The sequence below is a fragment of the Protopterus annectens genome, chromosome 16.part0 (genome assembly GCF_019279795.1).
Source record: "Protopterus annectens isolate FY-2018-M chromosome 16.part0, PAN1.0, whole genome shotgun sequence".
NCBI lineage: Eukaryota > Metazoa > Chordata > Ceratodontiformes > Protopteridae > Protopterus > Protopterus annectens.
In genome coordinates this window covers 85,636,219-85,653,877 of record NC_056750.1, presented here as the reverse complement: position 1 = coordinate 85,653,877, position 17,659 = coordinate 85,636,219, and positions in this window count along the sequence as shown.

Here is a 17,659-nt window from a genome sequence, read left to right as displayed (position 1 = left end):
ACCTAACTAATCTCACTATATTTTCCTGGCTGATCTAAAAATTACTTTTCCCTGGTTCACTTGGGCAAGGCAAGGTGAAGTAGATAAGGGGCTCTACTCTGTCAGGTTCCAAAAACAGACTGTGATGAGACTACAGTCTCATCTAGTATTAACTCATTCCTCCAGTACAGCTCTTTTGAGTGTGTATCTTTAACTCCCAGTGAGTGTGGCTTGAGCCTTTACAAAAATGAAGTTATTTATTTTATTTTATTTTCCATTTGTTAACCGGGCTAGTCTAGCTGGATACATGTCCATTTTCAGTAGAGGCCCGGGGAGAAAAGCTCTACACATAATTTAATACAAAGAGAGATATCAATAAAAAAAAAAAAAAAAATTTAAGCACACTAAGTATATACATTTAGTAATAAGTACAACAAAACACCTAGGGCACTTATGAAAGTTTTACTAGGTAGTAGAAGCAAAATTGTAAAAATTGTACTAGGTCATTAGAAGTGAACATTAAAAAGCTAAATATTAGCTATTAGTTTTCAAAAAATTGTCAAAGAGAAAGATGTAAAGCAGGAGATGTAAAGGAATTAATGTAGTAATACAAGAGAGGGAAAGAGTGAGAAAACAGTAGTCAAGTAAAGAGATGAGGTAGGGAGATGGTAGAGAGGGTGGTGGAGAGAAAGTAGGAGTGAGTCAGAGCATTAGAGGAGAACAACAGGGCAAGACAAAAGAAATAGTAAGTATAGGTATTAATCAATGAATAAAGTTATGGTTGAGTAGGGGGAGTGCGGAAGGTTAGTCAGGAGTCCTGCAGGAACAAAGCCAGTGGTTTTGGAAGCACTGCTTGATTTTTTGTTTGAAGAGTGGTAAGGAGGAGGTTAGAGTGATATCAGTGGGTAGCAGATTCCATGTCCTACCTACAGTATTAGTAAACAGAGAGTCACCAGCTAAGTTGTGGGATTTTACAGATTTGGTCATAAGTTTAGAAGAATATCGAAGGGAGGTAAGATTGTTATAAGGGATTAACAGTTGAGATAGTATTGGGGTGTTTTCTGGTTGGTAAAGTATCTTGTGGGCAATAGTAAGTTGTGAGATCATAAGACAGTTTTGAAGCTCTAGCCAGCCTAGGAGTTTTAGGTTATGACAGTGATGTGTTCTGAAAGGGTTACTGGTGGCAAAGCGGGCAATGCTATTGTAACAAGTTGCTAGTTTATTTAGGTTAGCCTTCTTAAGGTTACTGAAAATAGGTGAGGCGTAAAAGAGAGTAGATATCAGATGGGAGTGGGCGATAGTAGCTCTGGTGGAAGGTGTAAGAAATGGTTTAATATGGTAAAGAGAACCTATTTTTTGTTAACTGTTTTAATGATGTTATTGATGTGTTGATCAAAAGTGAGATTGTTATCAATGGTTATTCCTAGCAGTTTAGTTGTTGTGTCAGGAGCAATGACAGTGGTATCATTAGACAAGATGTTGAAATTTAAAGGGGAGGTTCGACTGGTAGGAGTGAAAAGGAGAAGTTTAGTTTTTTTAGCATTGAGGAGAAGGTAACGTCTAGTAAACCAAGTTTCTACAGTGTTGAAGGTAGTTTGAGTTAGAGAGAGTAGCTCTGAAGAGGTAGATGCTGAACAAATAATAGTAGAGTCGTCAGCATATTGGATGCAGGTAGCTTGAGGGATTACAGTGTTAAGATCGTTTATGTAAAGGGAGAAGAGAAGAGGCCCAAGAATGGAGCCCTGTGGGACTCCAATAGAAACAGGTAGTAAGGAGGAGATATGATTGTCCCAAAGAACGGCTTGTTGTCTGTTACTTAGATAAGAACTAAACCATTTTATAGCCAGGTTGTCAAATGACAGGGATTCAAGGATGTAAATAAGGGAAGAGTGGTTCACCATGTCAAAAGCTTTAGAAAGGTCAATGAAAAGGGCAGAGGAGACAAGGTTAGAGTTACGAGAGTTGTTGATGGTATCAACAAAGGAAAGGAGGGCAGTGGAGGTGCTATGATGAGGTCTAAAGCCATGTTGGCAGTTAGCTATAATGTTATGTAAAGAGAGATACTGTACAAGTTGCTGATGGATACATTTCTCCATTATCTTAGCTAGAGGTGAGAGAAGAGCAATGGTTCTAAAGTTAGTGTAGTCAATAGAGTTACCACCTTTATGTAGTGGGATAATATGAGAGACTTTCCATATATCAGGTATGGTTCCCTCTTGGATAGTCCTATTTATGAGAATAGATATAGGGTATGCAATCTGTTTAGCAGCCTTTTGAAGAAAGAGAGAAGGGAGTTTGTCAGCAGAGGGGGTGCAGGGTTTGAGTTTGAGAATAAGCTTGTAGATGAAAGAGGTAGAGATGGGCTGCAGAGTGAAATTGTGGGGGAAGTCAAGTTTATTTGGAGGGTAGAAGTTATTGGTGTTATGTTGTCTAGCAAGAGATTGAATGGTTTCTATGAAAAAGGAGTTAAAAGCATTTGCAGTATGGTTAGCGGTATCTGGGTCAGCGTTTAGAGGGGAGGGAGTTTTAGCTGTTCCAGGTGAAAGTAGTTTGTTGATTGAAGACCAGAATTGTTTGGGATTGTTGAAATGGTTTTGTTGTAGTTCACAGTAGTAGTTCTTTTTGTCAGAGATTATAGCTTTTTTTGTGAGGTTTCTAAGTTTGCAAAAATGAAGAAAATCAAAGCTGATTCTGTGGTGTCTCCATTTGGCCCAAACTTTATTCTTAGAATGAATTAAATTATTTGTTTCCTTTGAGAGCCAAGGGGCTATATTAGATTTCATTCTAATAGAACGTTCAGGGGCATGTTTATCCAGAATAGAAAGGAAGGTCGAGTTGAAGAGAGATACTGCTTCATTAAGAGGAAGTGATTTCAAGAGGTTCCAGTTGCATGTTTTGAGTTCATTTTGAAATAGGTCAGTTTGAAAGTGTTTGGTAGAGCGTATTGTTTTAGTGATGGGGAGGTTTTGATAGTCAGTCTTTTCTCTAGAGATATAGCTAAGGCAGTGGTCACTGAGGTCATCTGGCATAGTTCCTACTTTATATGAGACATTGGCTTTGTTTATCAGTATCCAGTCTAAGATACTCTGTTTCTTACTTGGTTTATTAAGCCTTGTTGTAGTGGTAATGGATTGAGTAAAACCGTGTAGGTTTATATGATAGGAGGATTTTCATTATTAATAGTATTCCAGTCTATATTAAAGTCACCCAGAATAATAGTTTCTTGTGGGTAGTTAGTGGAAACCCAACAGAGAAAGTCTTCTAAGATAGGAATATTGTTGCCTGGTGATATATACATGCATATGATGTAAAGGGCTTTTGAGCATTTAATTGAAGTTTAGCAACGATTGCTTCTGCTCTAACATCCTGTGTTGGACAGGTTGGGAGGGTGGAGATGCTAAGATGATTCTTGAAAAGAATTGCCACTCCACCACCTTTACGTTTAGAACGATCAAGCCTATGTAGATTATAGCCTTGGGGTATAATCTCAGTGTCTTTGGTGGCTGGCTTAAGCCAAGTTTCTGAGAGGCACAAAATGTCAAAGTGGTGAGTGTCTAAGAGGGCATGTAAGTAGGGTACTTTGTTATTTACACTTCGTATATTTAGATGTCCTATGAGTAGGGTGTTATTGGAGTTTGGCTTAGATACTTTAGGGGAGGAATAAGTAGGGCCAGGGTTGGGGTGAATGTCACCATCTTGTAGGGTAGGAGTATTAGGTCTTGATAAGAAGTTGCTTTTAAGAAGGGTTAGTTGTTTAATTTTTTTATTTGAGGGTAAGGCATAGGTAAGGTGAGAGTGCCTATGGAATTGGGGAAGGTGATAGCTGGGGGTGGAGGTAGAATTTAAGAAAGTGGTAAGAGAAGTGTGGATAATAGATGTATGTTTATATATGTAGTCTGGATGGTTTTTAAGAGGGTGTTCAAAGAAGGTAAGAAAGTAAGAAGAATAAAGGGTGGTAGACAATAATGCTAAGAATATCAACATGGTGGGTAAGTGTGGAGACATATGTGAGTTAAGGAAGTTATATAGAATAGTAGAAAAAAAATGGAAGGATAGGTGGAATAAATGGTATAAGGCAAGAAGGAATGAGTTTTGTAGGGGTGTGAAAGGAGAATATAAAGGGGTGGTAAAGGTGGAGAGAGTGGAGGTTTAAGGGAGGTGTCTTAATTATGGAATAGGAGAGAAGTTAGTAATAAGAGATGAGTTTGGTTTAGTAATAGAGGAAGGAGGGAGGAGGAAGGAGTGTATGTAGAGGGGAGGGGTTTGGCTTTTAGCGGGAAATAGTAGGATAGGTTGTAAGGGTGATGGGTGTGTCTAGTGAAGTATAAGGTTAGGACCCCTGGGGGTGGGTGGGATTTGGGGGTAGGGAGGGGAGCGGAGTGAGCCCGCAGGGCGAACGGAGCGGGATATACAGAATCCAGAGAGGAAGGAAAAAGTAACAGAAAAGGCTGGCAGATAGGAGGTTTGAGATTGGTAGCGTAGGGGGGAGAGGGTCACAGGGCACTACAAAGGAGGTGAGGGATGGGAGAGAGAAGGGTGAAGATAGGAAGAATAAGGTAGGGGAATAAACCAGTACTATAAGTCTAGATGTGGACAGAGTGACGCCTAGTGGGCATAGGGCAGAGGTACAAAGAGGAGTCACAAAGGTTCTGGGGCAGAAAAAGCGTATACTACTGGGAGGGGAGTACAGGCTAAGTAAAACACAAGGTAGGGGAAAGGAACAGTAAAACAGAGTAAGGGGGTGGGGGGTGGCTGCTGCTGGCAAGCTTAGCTGGGAGCTAACAGAACTTCACCAGATAAAAATGGTCATAGGCTACAATCAATTAAGTAGACATACTCCTTTAGAATCTTGAGGTAGTGTGTTTGAAGCAGAGTGAAAAGGTCCAGAGTTTTCCAAGGGTAATAGTCAGTAAGTACCCTCGTAGAGTAGTAGCAGATTTCAACCCAGGCAAACAGACACTGGATAGAGGCAGGAGAATTAGCTATTACAGCTAGGAAGGCAATGTTATCACCTTACAGTTCTAACAAATACTCATTGATAGAGGTCAATTATCAATACAATAGTGTTTGCTATCATGTATATTTGAAGATAAAATATTTAATACCTTGTGTGTAGCATGGTTTTGGAATTATTCATACAGATATGAACAATCAATATTTGATGCCTAGAGGAGCAGTAGGAGTTTACAGAAATGCCTGGAGGCACACTTGGCTGTAATGGGTTAAACCTCATTTTGTCCTTGATTACAGAATGACATCACATACATTTGGTCATCTGACTTCTGTTTTCCATGCTACCCCCCCCCCCCCGGCTATAAAGTGTTAGGATTTAGCAAATATATGTTACTAATACACACACACACAGTCTTGCTGGAATGTACTACAGCTCCTGGAAGTTGTAAAACAATTTCAAACCTCCGCCCTTCCAGAGTAGCAATTAGGTCACCCCATAGACAATGCAGAAAGCTTCCTAGTACAGACTTTTTGTCTCTGGCTGCATTGAGAACTGTAAGATACAATCTTTATGGCCTATGCCCAGGAATTTAATTTCAGAATATTTTCAAAGTCGGATGGAATAAGATTAACCTATGCTCTTCTATTATCCCCTGTTAAATCATATACATTTAAACTGTTACAATAATACAAGTATATTTCTTTTTCTGTCCATCAGGGCACACTGTTGGTACATTTTTAACACAAGTAGCTTTACAAATACATTTTTCAGCACAAGCATCTGTAGAAATCAGTTTTATATACAAATGGCATATAATTCTTTACAAATTTCCAGTTAGCTGTGCTGGCATATATTTTACATCCACTTCCCTACTTCTCCTGGCATAGCTGACAATACCTCACATCATCATATGGTAGATCCCTCCTACAATGGCTATGGGAGAAGTAGACGTCTCCACCAGGGTCACCACAATATCCTAATCAGCCATGTTCCCATCTGTCCATACTGTGCAAAAGGAATATGGGGGCACACTCCCTGTGTCTGACATACCCACCGCAACCTGAGGCCATGCCTGCTTATCTCCACAGCCATCATCATCATCAGAGGATAAAGGCCTTGAACATCAGACAGGGGTAGTTCCACACTGCTGGTACCAGAAAATGTTTAACCTGTGAATACATCAAACAAATGACAATAAAAATATCTTCTGTAGGTATGCCAAAACACTACAACTACACATGCACATGCTATAAATTCAATTACTTATAAACATAACTGATAAATGTAAGTATGACCAGACCATGTGCAGATGGCTGGCACACCATGATGCCAGATATACCTGGATGCAATAGGTGAGACAGGTATAAGCATTTGTGTGACTAATGCAAATGGAGGACTTACAAAAGGTAAAATGACATACTTGGGGTATCACTAGACAAAATCTTCTGAGGCCAGTCTGTCTCTACCTCAACATCCAACACTCACTGCACTTAGAAAGTCTGAGGAACTGCAGCACCCCTGAGTGAGGCCACAATCCCCTCTGCCTCAGTAAGTGGTGGTACAGTATATGACCCACCACCTGTAGCCCTGGCCTCTCCTCTGATGATGGCCCTGTGTATCATATTAGTGCTGTATGTCAGGCCATTTCATAATTATAGACATGGCCACTGACTGCATTCATATTGTCAACCACCTGTTGCTAAACATGGGTCATAGAAGGACTTGTTTGAGGCTAGCAGTTCAAAGAGTAATCCACCATGGAGATGGAGTGCCTCAACTATCACAGAGGGCCACCATAGAGACAGAGGGCCTCAACTATCACCTCATTCTCAGCATCTGAAAATGCTTTAGAATACACATGCCTGTTCTTATGGAACAAAAAACGGACATGAAAACCCAGGTTACTATAATGATAAGATACAAAATGTAAACATTATGAATCATAAACCAATACACCCCACATGCCCTATGTCAGGCCATTTCATAATTATAGACATGGCCACTGACTGCATTCATATTGTCAACCACCTGTTGCTAAACACGGGTCATAGAAGGGCTTGTTTGAGGCTAGCAGTTCAAGGAGTAAGCCACCATGGAGATGGAGTGCCTCAACTATCACAGAGGGCCACCATAGAGACAGAGGGCCTCAACTATCACCTCATTCTCAGCATCTGAAAAACACTTTAGGATACATATGTCTGTTCTTATGGAACAAAAAACGGACATGAAAACCCAGGTTACTATAATGATAATATACAAAATGTAAAAATGATGAATCATAAACCAATACACCCCACAAAATGTATTATTCAAGTCTAATACAAACATAGCTGTACCCTAAAATATTTAACATGACTGTATGAATTCCAAATGCACATTCCCCCCACAAATTAACACTAACATAGCTGTACCCTAAAAAATACAACCAACAGGCTAAAGTCCAAATGCATTCCAATCATCAAAGAAAAACAATTAACAGATGTAGAAATGTCCACATATCTGGTACACAACCTCGTAGGCATAGCAACAATGTGAAATAGAACACACCCTAACCTTGCATTTACTCAAAGAAATTTTTATAAAAATGTTTTCCATTCCTTCAAATAGATTGAACCATAAATATTAAAACATAAAATAATATAACATAATCAACTAGTCAACTATTTAAAAAATAAACTATATACAATTGCCTAAGTATACAATCTATAGCATCACGTTTCGATATACAATATGCAATTTGTATTAAGATGCTGTGCTGACTAATCATATCAATTTGTTTTGTCCAGTATTTCATCAACTTTCTGCCAATAACTGATGTATGATATTATCTTATCAGTGTTTATTTTATGGTTGCTACTTCCATTCAAGACATGAAGACTGCGATTTTCTTGAAATCTTGAAATGTTGGCAGTGCTTTATTCTTCCAATAAGTTATTATGGATTTATGTGCAATAGTAAGCAATGTCCACAGTAAAGAATATTTGACTTTTGGGACACGTGGTATGGGTATATTAAACAAAAAACTAACCTTGCATTGACAATAGTTATATACACATTTTTATTGGCCCAGCATTGCAGTGCATATATCAATATGAATATCTCTCTACAAATCCAGTTCTAAACTATTTGCCACTTGGGCTACTGAAAGCTTATAAAAGTGGTACACTTAGTCCAGCTAAGACATTTCTGATGACCTTTATGAAATAAAACTGATACAGTGCTGGTATAATGCACAAAGTTAATAAATACCAAAATTGCATGAAGATTCAGTTATATGAATGAAGACACAGCTTGAAATACATGTGAATTAATATTTGTATTTCTTTAGCAGCTGCCAAAACAATCTTGTTCAGCAGAACAAGTTGGTAACTGTCAAATAATTAAGCCTATGAATGGACCCAAAGAAACAGCTGGTTCTTAAACCAAAAACTGTTTATTCACAATAAATTCATTAAGTGTTTTTGTCCTTTTATATAAGGAACCTCATTAGAAGTACAAACATTATTAAAACCGCTATATAAATGGTCTTAATATGGCCACTACATACCTGCACTGTCCAATGAATTGATAGAGACAATTAGAACAAGTAAAAGCTTTTGCTACCATCCATTAATTTAAGAAAAAAACAATGATAATAAATAGTAACTACATAAAGCAATATCGCAAACTATGACCTAATAAAATATAATCTAATATTGCCATTGCACAATCAAATAATAAAATCACATATTTGCACATCAACTCTTGTACTTCTAAAGACTGTAGTTTTAATATAGAATTACTTGAACAACATTCATTCAAATGAATTTATTGTGAATAAAGAGTTTTTGGTTTAAGGACCGACTGTTTGGGTCCATTCATAGACTTAAAACTTTGGCTGTTACCTACAGGATTGTGTTTTTCCTTGGTTCGTTGTGTATTCTGATTCCAGTTTTTGTTATTCAGCAGAACAAGTGGAGGAAATTACTCTTCTGTATAGTGAGAGAATATATATATCTCATGCTGTGCTTCTAAGGTGTCAATATACCTTTATGAGCACATTAAATATGCTAATTAGCCCTCAACTTATACTTTGTGAATCACCCAGTTTTCTTGATGAGCAAAGTGGGTACATTTTGCATTGAGGTCTACACAATTCACAGACCTGGTGATTCAGAACTTGGGAAACTAATGCCTTCAAAGTGTGACTTAATTAGGATAAATTATTAATCAATGATCTGTTAAAGATCTTCACACTTTGAAAGGTTGTGTCACACAAGTAATTGTTACAAATGCATTTAAGTTTTACACATTGGGAACTATGACTAAATCCTGAGGCATGCATTGCCCATGCCATCTGAAAATTATGTCTGATGGCTATGCAAACATTGCAGACATGGGAGAAGATTCCAAATAATGTAAGTAATATGCCCAATAATATGAATCTGGATTACCTATTATGTATATATCAATAGTAGAAAACAGTGGGATGGAATTCAACCATGCTTTAAGACATTCAATTAACAAAGATAACATAATTAATACTTTACAGAAAATGTTATGAGCATGCCCTGTAAAACTAGGTTTTACCTATGCCTCCATTTCAGCTTCGTAACTGTCCTATCCCCCAGTATAACAATTTCATCTGTTCCGAAAAGAATAAAAACTGATTAACACATAGTGTAGTGCAACATATCTTCCCACTGCAAGAAGTAAAATGAATTTAAAGTATAACTGAGTCTCCTTTTAGTGTTTATGTGGAGCAACATGTTAATAATGTGAATCATCCATTCCAGTGCCATTGGTACAAGGTTCAAATCCTATGAATGTCTTTTCTTCAAGGTGGAACAATATGTATTCAGTTTACTTGTATAAATTCTCAAATGTGACAATGGTCAGCAACACATTTTTTCATATCCTCTTCATACACTGCCTAACATTTGATATTGCATGTTGTTGCAAGTCATCAATGCCCATTAGAAAATGACAGTTCCTGCCCTATGGCAAAAGCTTAAAAATAATTATACTTGAGCAAAGACTTAGCTACCATCCATGCAAGTAAGAATGCCGTCAGAATGTGCCAGTTAAAATTAGCAACAAAGAAAATGGACAAGTCAGAAAAGAACTTTCCCTGTAATTTTCTTTTTTTTTTCTTTTAATTTTTTTATTCAGTTTTTATCAACACTCACAATATAACAAAACAATTACATTATTAAAACATAACAAAAACTACTTACAATAATCCATACCAAGGTTTTTGTTAAGAATACAAATATCATTAGTATTTGTCAAGTAAATCACTCAATTTTTTCAATGTAATACACTGATGCGTGATGTTAGGCGTTCTCATCTAAATGGTTAATTCTTACTTATTACGCTTTTTGCTAAATTTATAAACTCAGAGAATAGTATGCTATTTTTACATTTCCAATTTCAAGTAATAATTTCCCTTGTAATCACTAAAATTGACCATAAAACAGACATTTGTGTTTTTGGAAGAACTTCTAGAATTGGAGCATTATATATTAACAAGTTGTTCATGATACATTTATCTGACCAAAACGCTTGTGAAAAATTTTAAACTCTTTCCAAAATGGAGATATTATTTACATACTAGCATCATATGTAGCTAGTCTGCTTCTATTTTATTCTCACATCCTCAGCAATTAACATTTGATATGTTGTTTATTATTGAAACCTTATGGACAGTTATAAAAGATCTATGCAGATAACTCCTGGTAAATAACTTCCTGTACACTGAAGATGTTTTGTTAATCAATAAAGTATTAATGTTTTATTCACCTAAGAAAACTCTGCATTATTAACTCTTGTAGAGTAATCCCAAAATTGTATTTCTGCAAAGGAAAAACCCATTCTTAACATCCCATATAATTTTGATAGATATGACCTATCCTTACCTGTATTAGAATTAATGGTAAATAAAAATTCTAAATTTTTTGGGTCATTTCTTACAAGTAAGTCTAAGGACACTTTTAATTTATCATTTGCAAAATCCTTACCACTTTGAAGACTCGGACAATTATTCTGCTGTAAATTACTTCTTACTAATACATATTCATCTGAATGTGTTTTATTACCATTTATATACTGGTGCCAAAATATTAAACTGTTGTCTTTAAAATCAAACATTTTTCTTAGATTATGAGTTGTTAAACAATCAATAGTAAATGCTATGGAAAATAATAAAAATGCAAGATCTTTTATTTTATAATTATTATTTAGATATCTTCTAAATGTTGATAAAATATAATTAATCAATGGGATAGAAAAGCATTTATTTCCACTACTCAGACAATAATCTCTTGATATCCAATAGAATTTATTGAAAACAACTTGTACATGTAGATCAATCACAAATTTATTATTACTTAATGTTTTTCTTGAATTATTTTCCATTTGGCATCATATGAATTATTTAACCTCTGAGCTAATACCACCATCTTTCCAGTTTTTCATATGTCATTCTAATAAAATTCTCTGTTTATTAGGGAACAATACAAATTTAAGTAACATAGAATTTATTTAAAAAAATTATTTGGAGATATGATTAAAGACTAAGGGTAGGATTCACGAAACTTCCGTGTAAGAGTTACAAGGCTTACACGGAGGCTGCAGTTAAACGGTGTGACGTCAGCATGTCATGCATATGCATGAGGGCATGCTGAATCACACCTAAGGCTAACACGGTCCATGTAAGACAGTAGGGGGTGTGTCCGTAGGGCGAGCCCTGCAAATGGACATGCCCCCAGAAGAGTAAAAGTCCCGAAAGTAAACCCCCACGACAGAGTCCGTGTAAATGTGAATAAGCACAACACAACACATGCCCCCACAGACTATGAGCATAAAATGTATAAATGAAAATCTTATATTTTTTTTTATAAGTTGTAAAGATGTTTGCCCGTGAGTGTGCTCGTTTGCGCGGGCGTGCCCGGCGCTTAGCCATAGTTAGCAGTCAGTGGAAAAGCATATAAGAACTAAATATGCAAAGTAAGCCAAGAAGCAATAGCGTAGCGGTAGAGACATCAGCAGAAGAGGACGCAGTCATGGTTCGAACCCCCACAACATCAATTTTTATTTTTAGTGAAATAAGCACGAAACAAGTCCCTGATATATATGTACATATATAAAATTATACTTTATGTAAAATGTAATGAAATGGGCCATGTATTTTGAAGAAATGTGAGATAAAAAAAAAAAATGTCAGATGTGCCTATACCTGAGCTACAGTCTAACAAGTTGAGGATATCTGCTTGTAGGTGAGCAGTGTTTTAACAGGTGTAAAATGAGTGCCAGTAGGTGAGCAGTGTTTTAACAGATGTAAAATGAGTGCCCGTAGGTGAGCAGCGTTTTAACAGGTGTAAAATGAGTGCCCGTGGGTGAGCAGTGTTTTAACAGGTGTAAAATGAGTGCCCGGAGGTGAGCAGTGGTTTAACAGGTGTAAAATGAGTGCCCGGGTTGAGCAGCATTTTAACACGCTGAAACCGTGTGCCCGTAGCTGAGCTGAGCGTAATATGCATGCTGACAGCCAAACGACATGTAAACCAGCGTGATCCGTTTGCGCGGAGCTGCACACCGCGCCAACAAGCTAACGGGCGGGCAACATTGAGCAAGTTGTATCATAACTGCCTTTACACAGACACAACTCCTAGCCTGTGTAGACAGTCATAAAATATAAAAAGCAATGGCCAGGTTTGAACCCAGGATACCATGTACCATAGTCAAAGTACTGAACCACTAAGCCATGACAGTTGCACTTAGAAATGCAGTAATAGCATATATATAGGAATTAATGGAAAGAGGAGCATGACAAAGCAGGTTTTGTGAAGCTGATACAATTCCAAAATGGCCAATCACAGATAAGTGTGGGAAAAATGGCATATATAAGCCCCATAGGTGGGAATACACAGCATAACTGATTGTGGAACCGACTTGCAGCCAGGATGTCAGGTGTAGGAGAGGGTAGTTGCTTCCGAGCACAGAGCTGGGGCATTGAGGAGTCCAAATATATGGTTTGGCTCCTCATCCATGATCATGAGGCCCAACTCATGCAGGGACAGGTCCTGTGGGGAGCATATAGGGCTGAGGCATGGGACCGGTTGGCACATGATCTCACCAGTGCCACAGGAATACCAAGGACTGGTGAACAAGTCTGTCACCACCATGCGGACCTGAAGAGATGGAAACAGGACCAACTGAACCGTTGGATCCAGGAGGCCCGGCAAATGCCCAACGCCCCACTACTAAGTTACATGTAATTATTTATGTAAGAAATTAACCTAGCTGATATTATGGAGATGTGTATTCCAATATTACTTCATTTACATTACAGCTGCAGGTGTCCGTTTCATGAACTGTCAAGCATATGCCGATAGGCTGGTGCGGTTGCTCCACCAGGCAGGCCAGTAATTCTCTCCCTGTAACTGTAAATAATTATATAAGTATGACAGTTAGCAAAAGAGTGCAGTGTAGTCACTAATAATAAAATGTGCAAGTAACAGTGTAAGAGAGTTTGCAAGTATTGCTTGATTACAAAAGTGTGATGCAGCCTGTAATCCAAACATAAAAATGAAACAAGTCTGAAATAAAGATGTCCCACCTGTAATATAATAGTACATAACCTGCAGCAGGCTGAAAAGTACAGCTGCAGAAGCTGAGTAAAACACATGTGTGAAATATATCCCTGTTGAAATTCTGAAACATGACATAAGTGAGACTGTTGGAAAGGATTGTTATAACTAAAGGTAAAACATGTCAATAAAGCCTAGAATTAAGTACCATCCTGAATTGTAAAAATAAAACAAGTGAGAGAGTGTGAGAAAGAGGTATGAATCCACCAATAAAGTAGTAATATCTCCTGAATAAAGTATACTGCAGTCAGTACAGAATGAAATGAATGTGACAGGCAGAACCAAACAGCAACATGTGTTGAAAAAAGTACTGAAGCTGGAATGTGTGTCCCAAAATCTGGATATGTTGCTCTCAGTTTGTAATATGCAGATAGTATGATTGTCTGAAATACCAAACATCCACAGTTGTCTATAGCCATATAAAGCAAATGTAGCAGGATGATGTAGCTGAACAGAGCCAGATATGAATGTGTATGGATAAATATGAAATGTATATTGATGTAGCAGTAACATTCCTATCACCAACCTGAAGTAGTTATCACATAGGAAACTGTAGGCAGACCTGTAGTGAGTATATATCTGCATGTACTACAAATGTACAGCATATGTATAGGCATTTGAAGTTGTTAATTAAATATTTCTTCACCCTACCCTATAACCACAAATAATCCATTCCACGTGAAATGGGTATGTGCATTCACAATTAACACCCCTGGACATTTGTCCTGTTGGTTCATACATATTTGCATGTACGTTGATGCATATGCCCTGTTCATACATCCAAACCTGATGGCCTGTTGCCATCAATCAACCCCGCATGTTGTTGGATTGTGTATTGCTGTTCAAATTATGCATGTGTTATGCTTGCTGTTCAATGGCTTGAATTTATGGGTGTTTGGTTAATGGGAATACTAATGCATGCTGTTACAACTAATTGTGAATGGTATTGTACGTTACTAACCCAAACTGTCATAACATAATGCAAAACATAGGACGACAGGGAAGGCGGGTTCCAGGTGACCCACTTCTCCCACCTCAGCTGGCGAGTGCACCTGGCAGTAGTGCCCAGGCCGGATCCTCCTCCGGTGGTCCTGTGCCACCTGCGGGTGGAAGCGCTGCAAGGGATGGGGCTCGTCCACCCTCTGCAAGCGTGGCCAGAGGAGAACATCCACTCACCCTCCGTAGTGTCCGGACTGTGGTGCATAGGGCGATCCGGCATGCTGTGCTTGGGCCCCTATGCCAGCTTGAGGCACGGGTGGCACAACTCATGGGCGTGCCTGCTGCCCGGCCTACACAGCCCCCAGCACAGCCCCGTCCTGGGCAGTGAAGGCACAGTGGCAACTGCCCATGGGTGGGGATCTCAGTTCCACTGTTGCCATCTGTGGGCTCATGGGCTCGAGATATCCAAACATCCATCCCCGTCAATTGTGTAACCCCCCACATGTGTCATACACCACCCCTGTATGCGTCTTGTTTGTCTTGTCTGTTAACCTCCACTACCTACCTCCCCAGCTATACCGACTTCCTGTACCTGACATACCACTCTCACCTGAAAAAAAAAAAAAAAAAAAAGGGCACTCTGTATCCACAAAAAAATTATGCCCCATACATAGCTGCCCATTTTGCACACATGACTGCTGGACATGTAAACTGGAAATTACAATTGGCTGTACAACAAATATTATTGTTGTCCTCACACCTCTCTCAGGGGTGGAAGGTTTCAAACTTCACACCAAATTACAAACATATGCACAGCTGTTGCTGACGAAGAAATGGGCAGCTATGGGCCTTTCCTACATCCCTCCTGCAAAACCCGAGCTTGTTTTCCTACTGTCCTACCCTCTTTGTGCCCCCTTTTTCACCACTTTCCTATCTCCCCATTTTCTTTTCTTTAAAAGAAAATAGCATGGGTGTGCACGAGAGTAAGCACTTTTAAGCAGTAGTAAGCAGTTGTGCGCTTCTGCGCGCTTAGCTAAGCGTGTGTGTGCAAAGCTAAGTGGCAGTGCGCATGCGTGACCTCCGCGCAAACCAGCGCTAACCTGCTTACAACTGCTTAAAAGTGCCTTAGTTACTCTGAATGACAAGGCCTGTAGTTTACTCAGCAGTAAAATAAAATACCTCCCTCAGTCTCGAACCCAGGACCTTGGAAACACTAGTCTGCATGACTTACCACTAAGCCATGAGTGCTATACAAGAACATTGTGCTGAAAGAAATATATCATAAAATAGGAGGAATTAATGTAAAGGGAATATAGCAAGTCTAGTACACAGAGCATGTCATCTATATTTACTGTCAAATCTAGTGGATTTGTAAAAACAGTCATGCTAGTTGGTAGCTACTAGGTAATAATGTCACAGTAGCATCTGGCAAGCCACACACATACTCAGAGCAGGATAAACACTGCCATAGTTGAATAGTTAAGAGATCAGACATAGCAACTGTGACTGAGTTACAGGGAAGTCCCTGATGTGAAAACAAATGTCAGCTGTGTCCCACTGACACCCTGTCAAATGTACTAACAGTAGGCAGAAAGGTGTAACTACACATGCAGTGGTAACTATGACTGACTGAAGGTATGCACCACCTGCACGACACAAATGGTGTACTAATACATATGCTTGAAATAACCCACAGTCACAACTGCAGAGTATCTGAATATGTCATTGGAGTAACCCACTGCTATGTACCATTCCATGAGGCTAATAAAAGATGCACCGGAGAGTATCTGAGGGCTGCTCAGCAGCATGATCATATACCCCTGTAAGTGTCAAGGCCCACACCATGGCCAGACCATACTGCATGCAGTAACACCCTACCACAACAAACACATAGGGAATTGCTGGCCAAACAGATTTAGCAAGCATTACAAGCTGTGAATGTAAATGGAAAATTGGAAAGCCATAGCAACACATTACATGAAAGACACCTAGCAGGCATACGAGTGAATGTAAAGGCCAAATATTTAAGCCATAGCAACAGATTGCAAGAGCCACTGATATATACCAGTTACACCACAATCCCCACAGGAAAGCACACACACCCATATACACAGTATTACTAGTCGTAGGTGTCAGTTTACATACACACGGAGAACAAGACACTGGAGGAAGGAATACTCAGCTTACAGAACAACATGCATTGCAGTGTCTACAACACAGCCTGAAATATGAGAGACATACCAACCCTTACACTCACAGAACAGTGTCCACAGCAAACCAGCATGGTCCCCACCCTGATAATCTGAAAGGGCTATGCCTACCTAACAGACCTTTTTATAGCACAGGCCTGTAATCACAGTGAGAACTACAATCACTACACAACAGGCTGCATGCAATTAGTAAATGCTGGCTAACAATTGGTGCAGAGGCCATCACATGGACATGTGCAGATACCTACAAAAGCATCCTGTACTCCCAGTCCACACATGCAATACTTTCATTGCACCCACTGGGGGTAGAGAGAGAGAGGGAGAGAGAAAAAAAAGAAAGAAAGAAAGAAAGAAAGAAAGAAAGAAAGAAAGAAAGAAAGAAAGAAAAAGAAAAAAAAACTGAAACAACAAAGCAAAGAGGCTGACAGCAGGTCAAGTAACTGCAAGCCTACGCAAACAGCTGCAACAAACACAGGTAATGTAAAGTACTACTATAATACTCTACATACTGTGAACCCTCCAGATGTGTTATTGGTCTGTATCTATGTATATGAAGATGTGCATAGGGACGGGGACATACTGAAACTGTCACTGAAGGCTCCACATACATATGTATGTGACGGTAGCTATGTGCACATAGCAATGTAGGTTGTAGTGCAATGTACAAGTAGGTTGTACAGTAATGGGTGTTCAGCAGTACGTTACTGTGTGTATACATATGTGGAACTAAAAAGGAGTATATATATATATATATAACATGTGTATACATATGTATATCGAGATATGTATGTATGTATATATATATATATATATATATATATATATATATATAATATGCATATGTGTATACATAGAGAGGGATGTAGAAATACATAGACATATATAGTTTCACAGTGTCATAGTTTAGTACTAGGCTATCTGCAGACAGTGTATAGAATAGATTTAGAAAC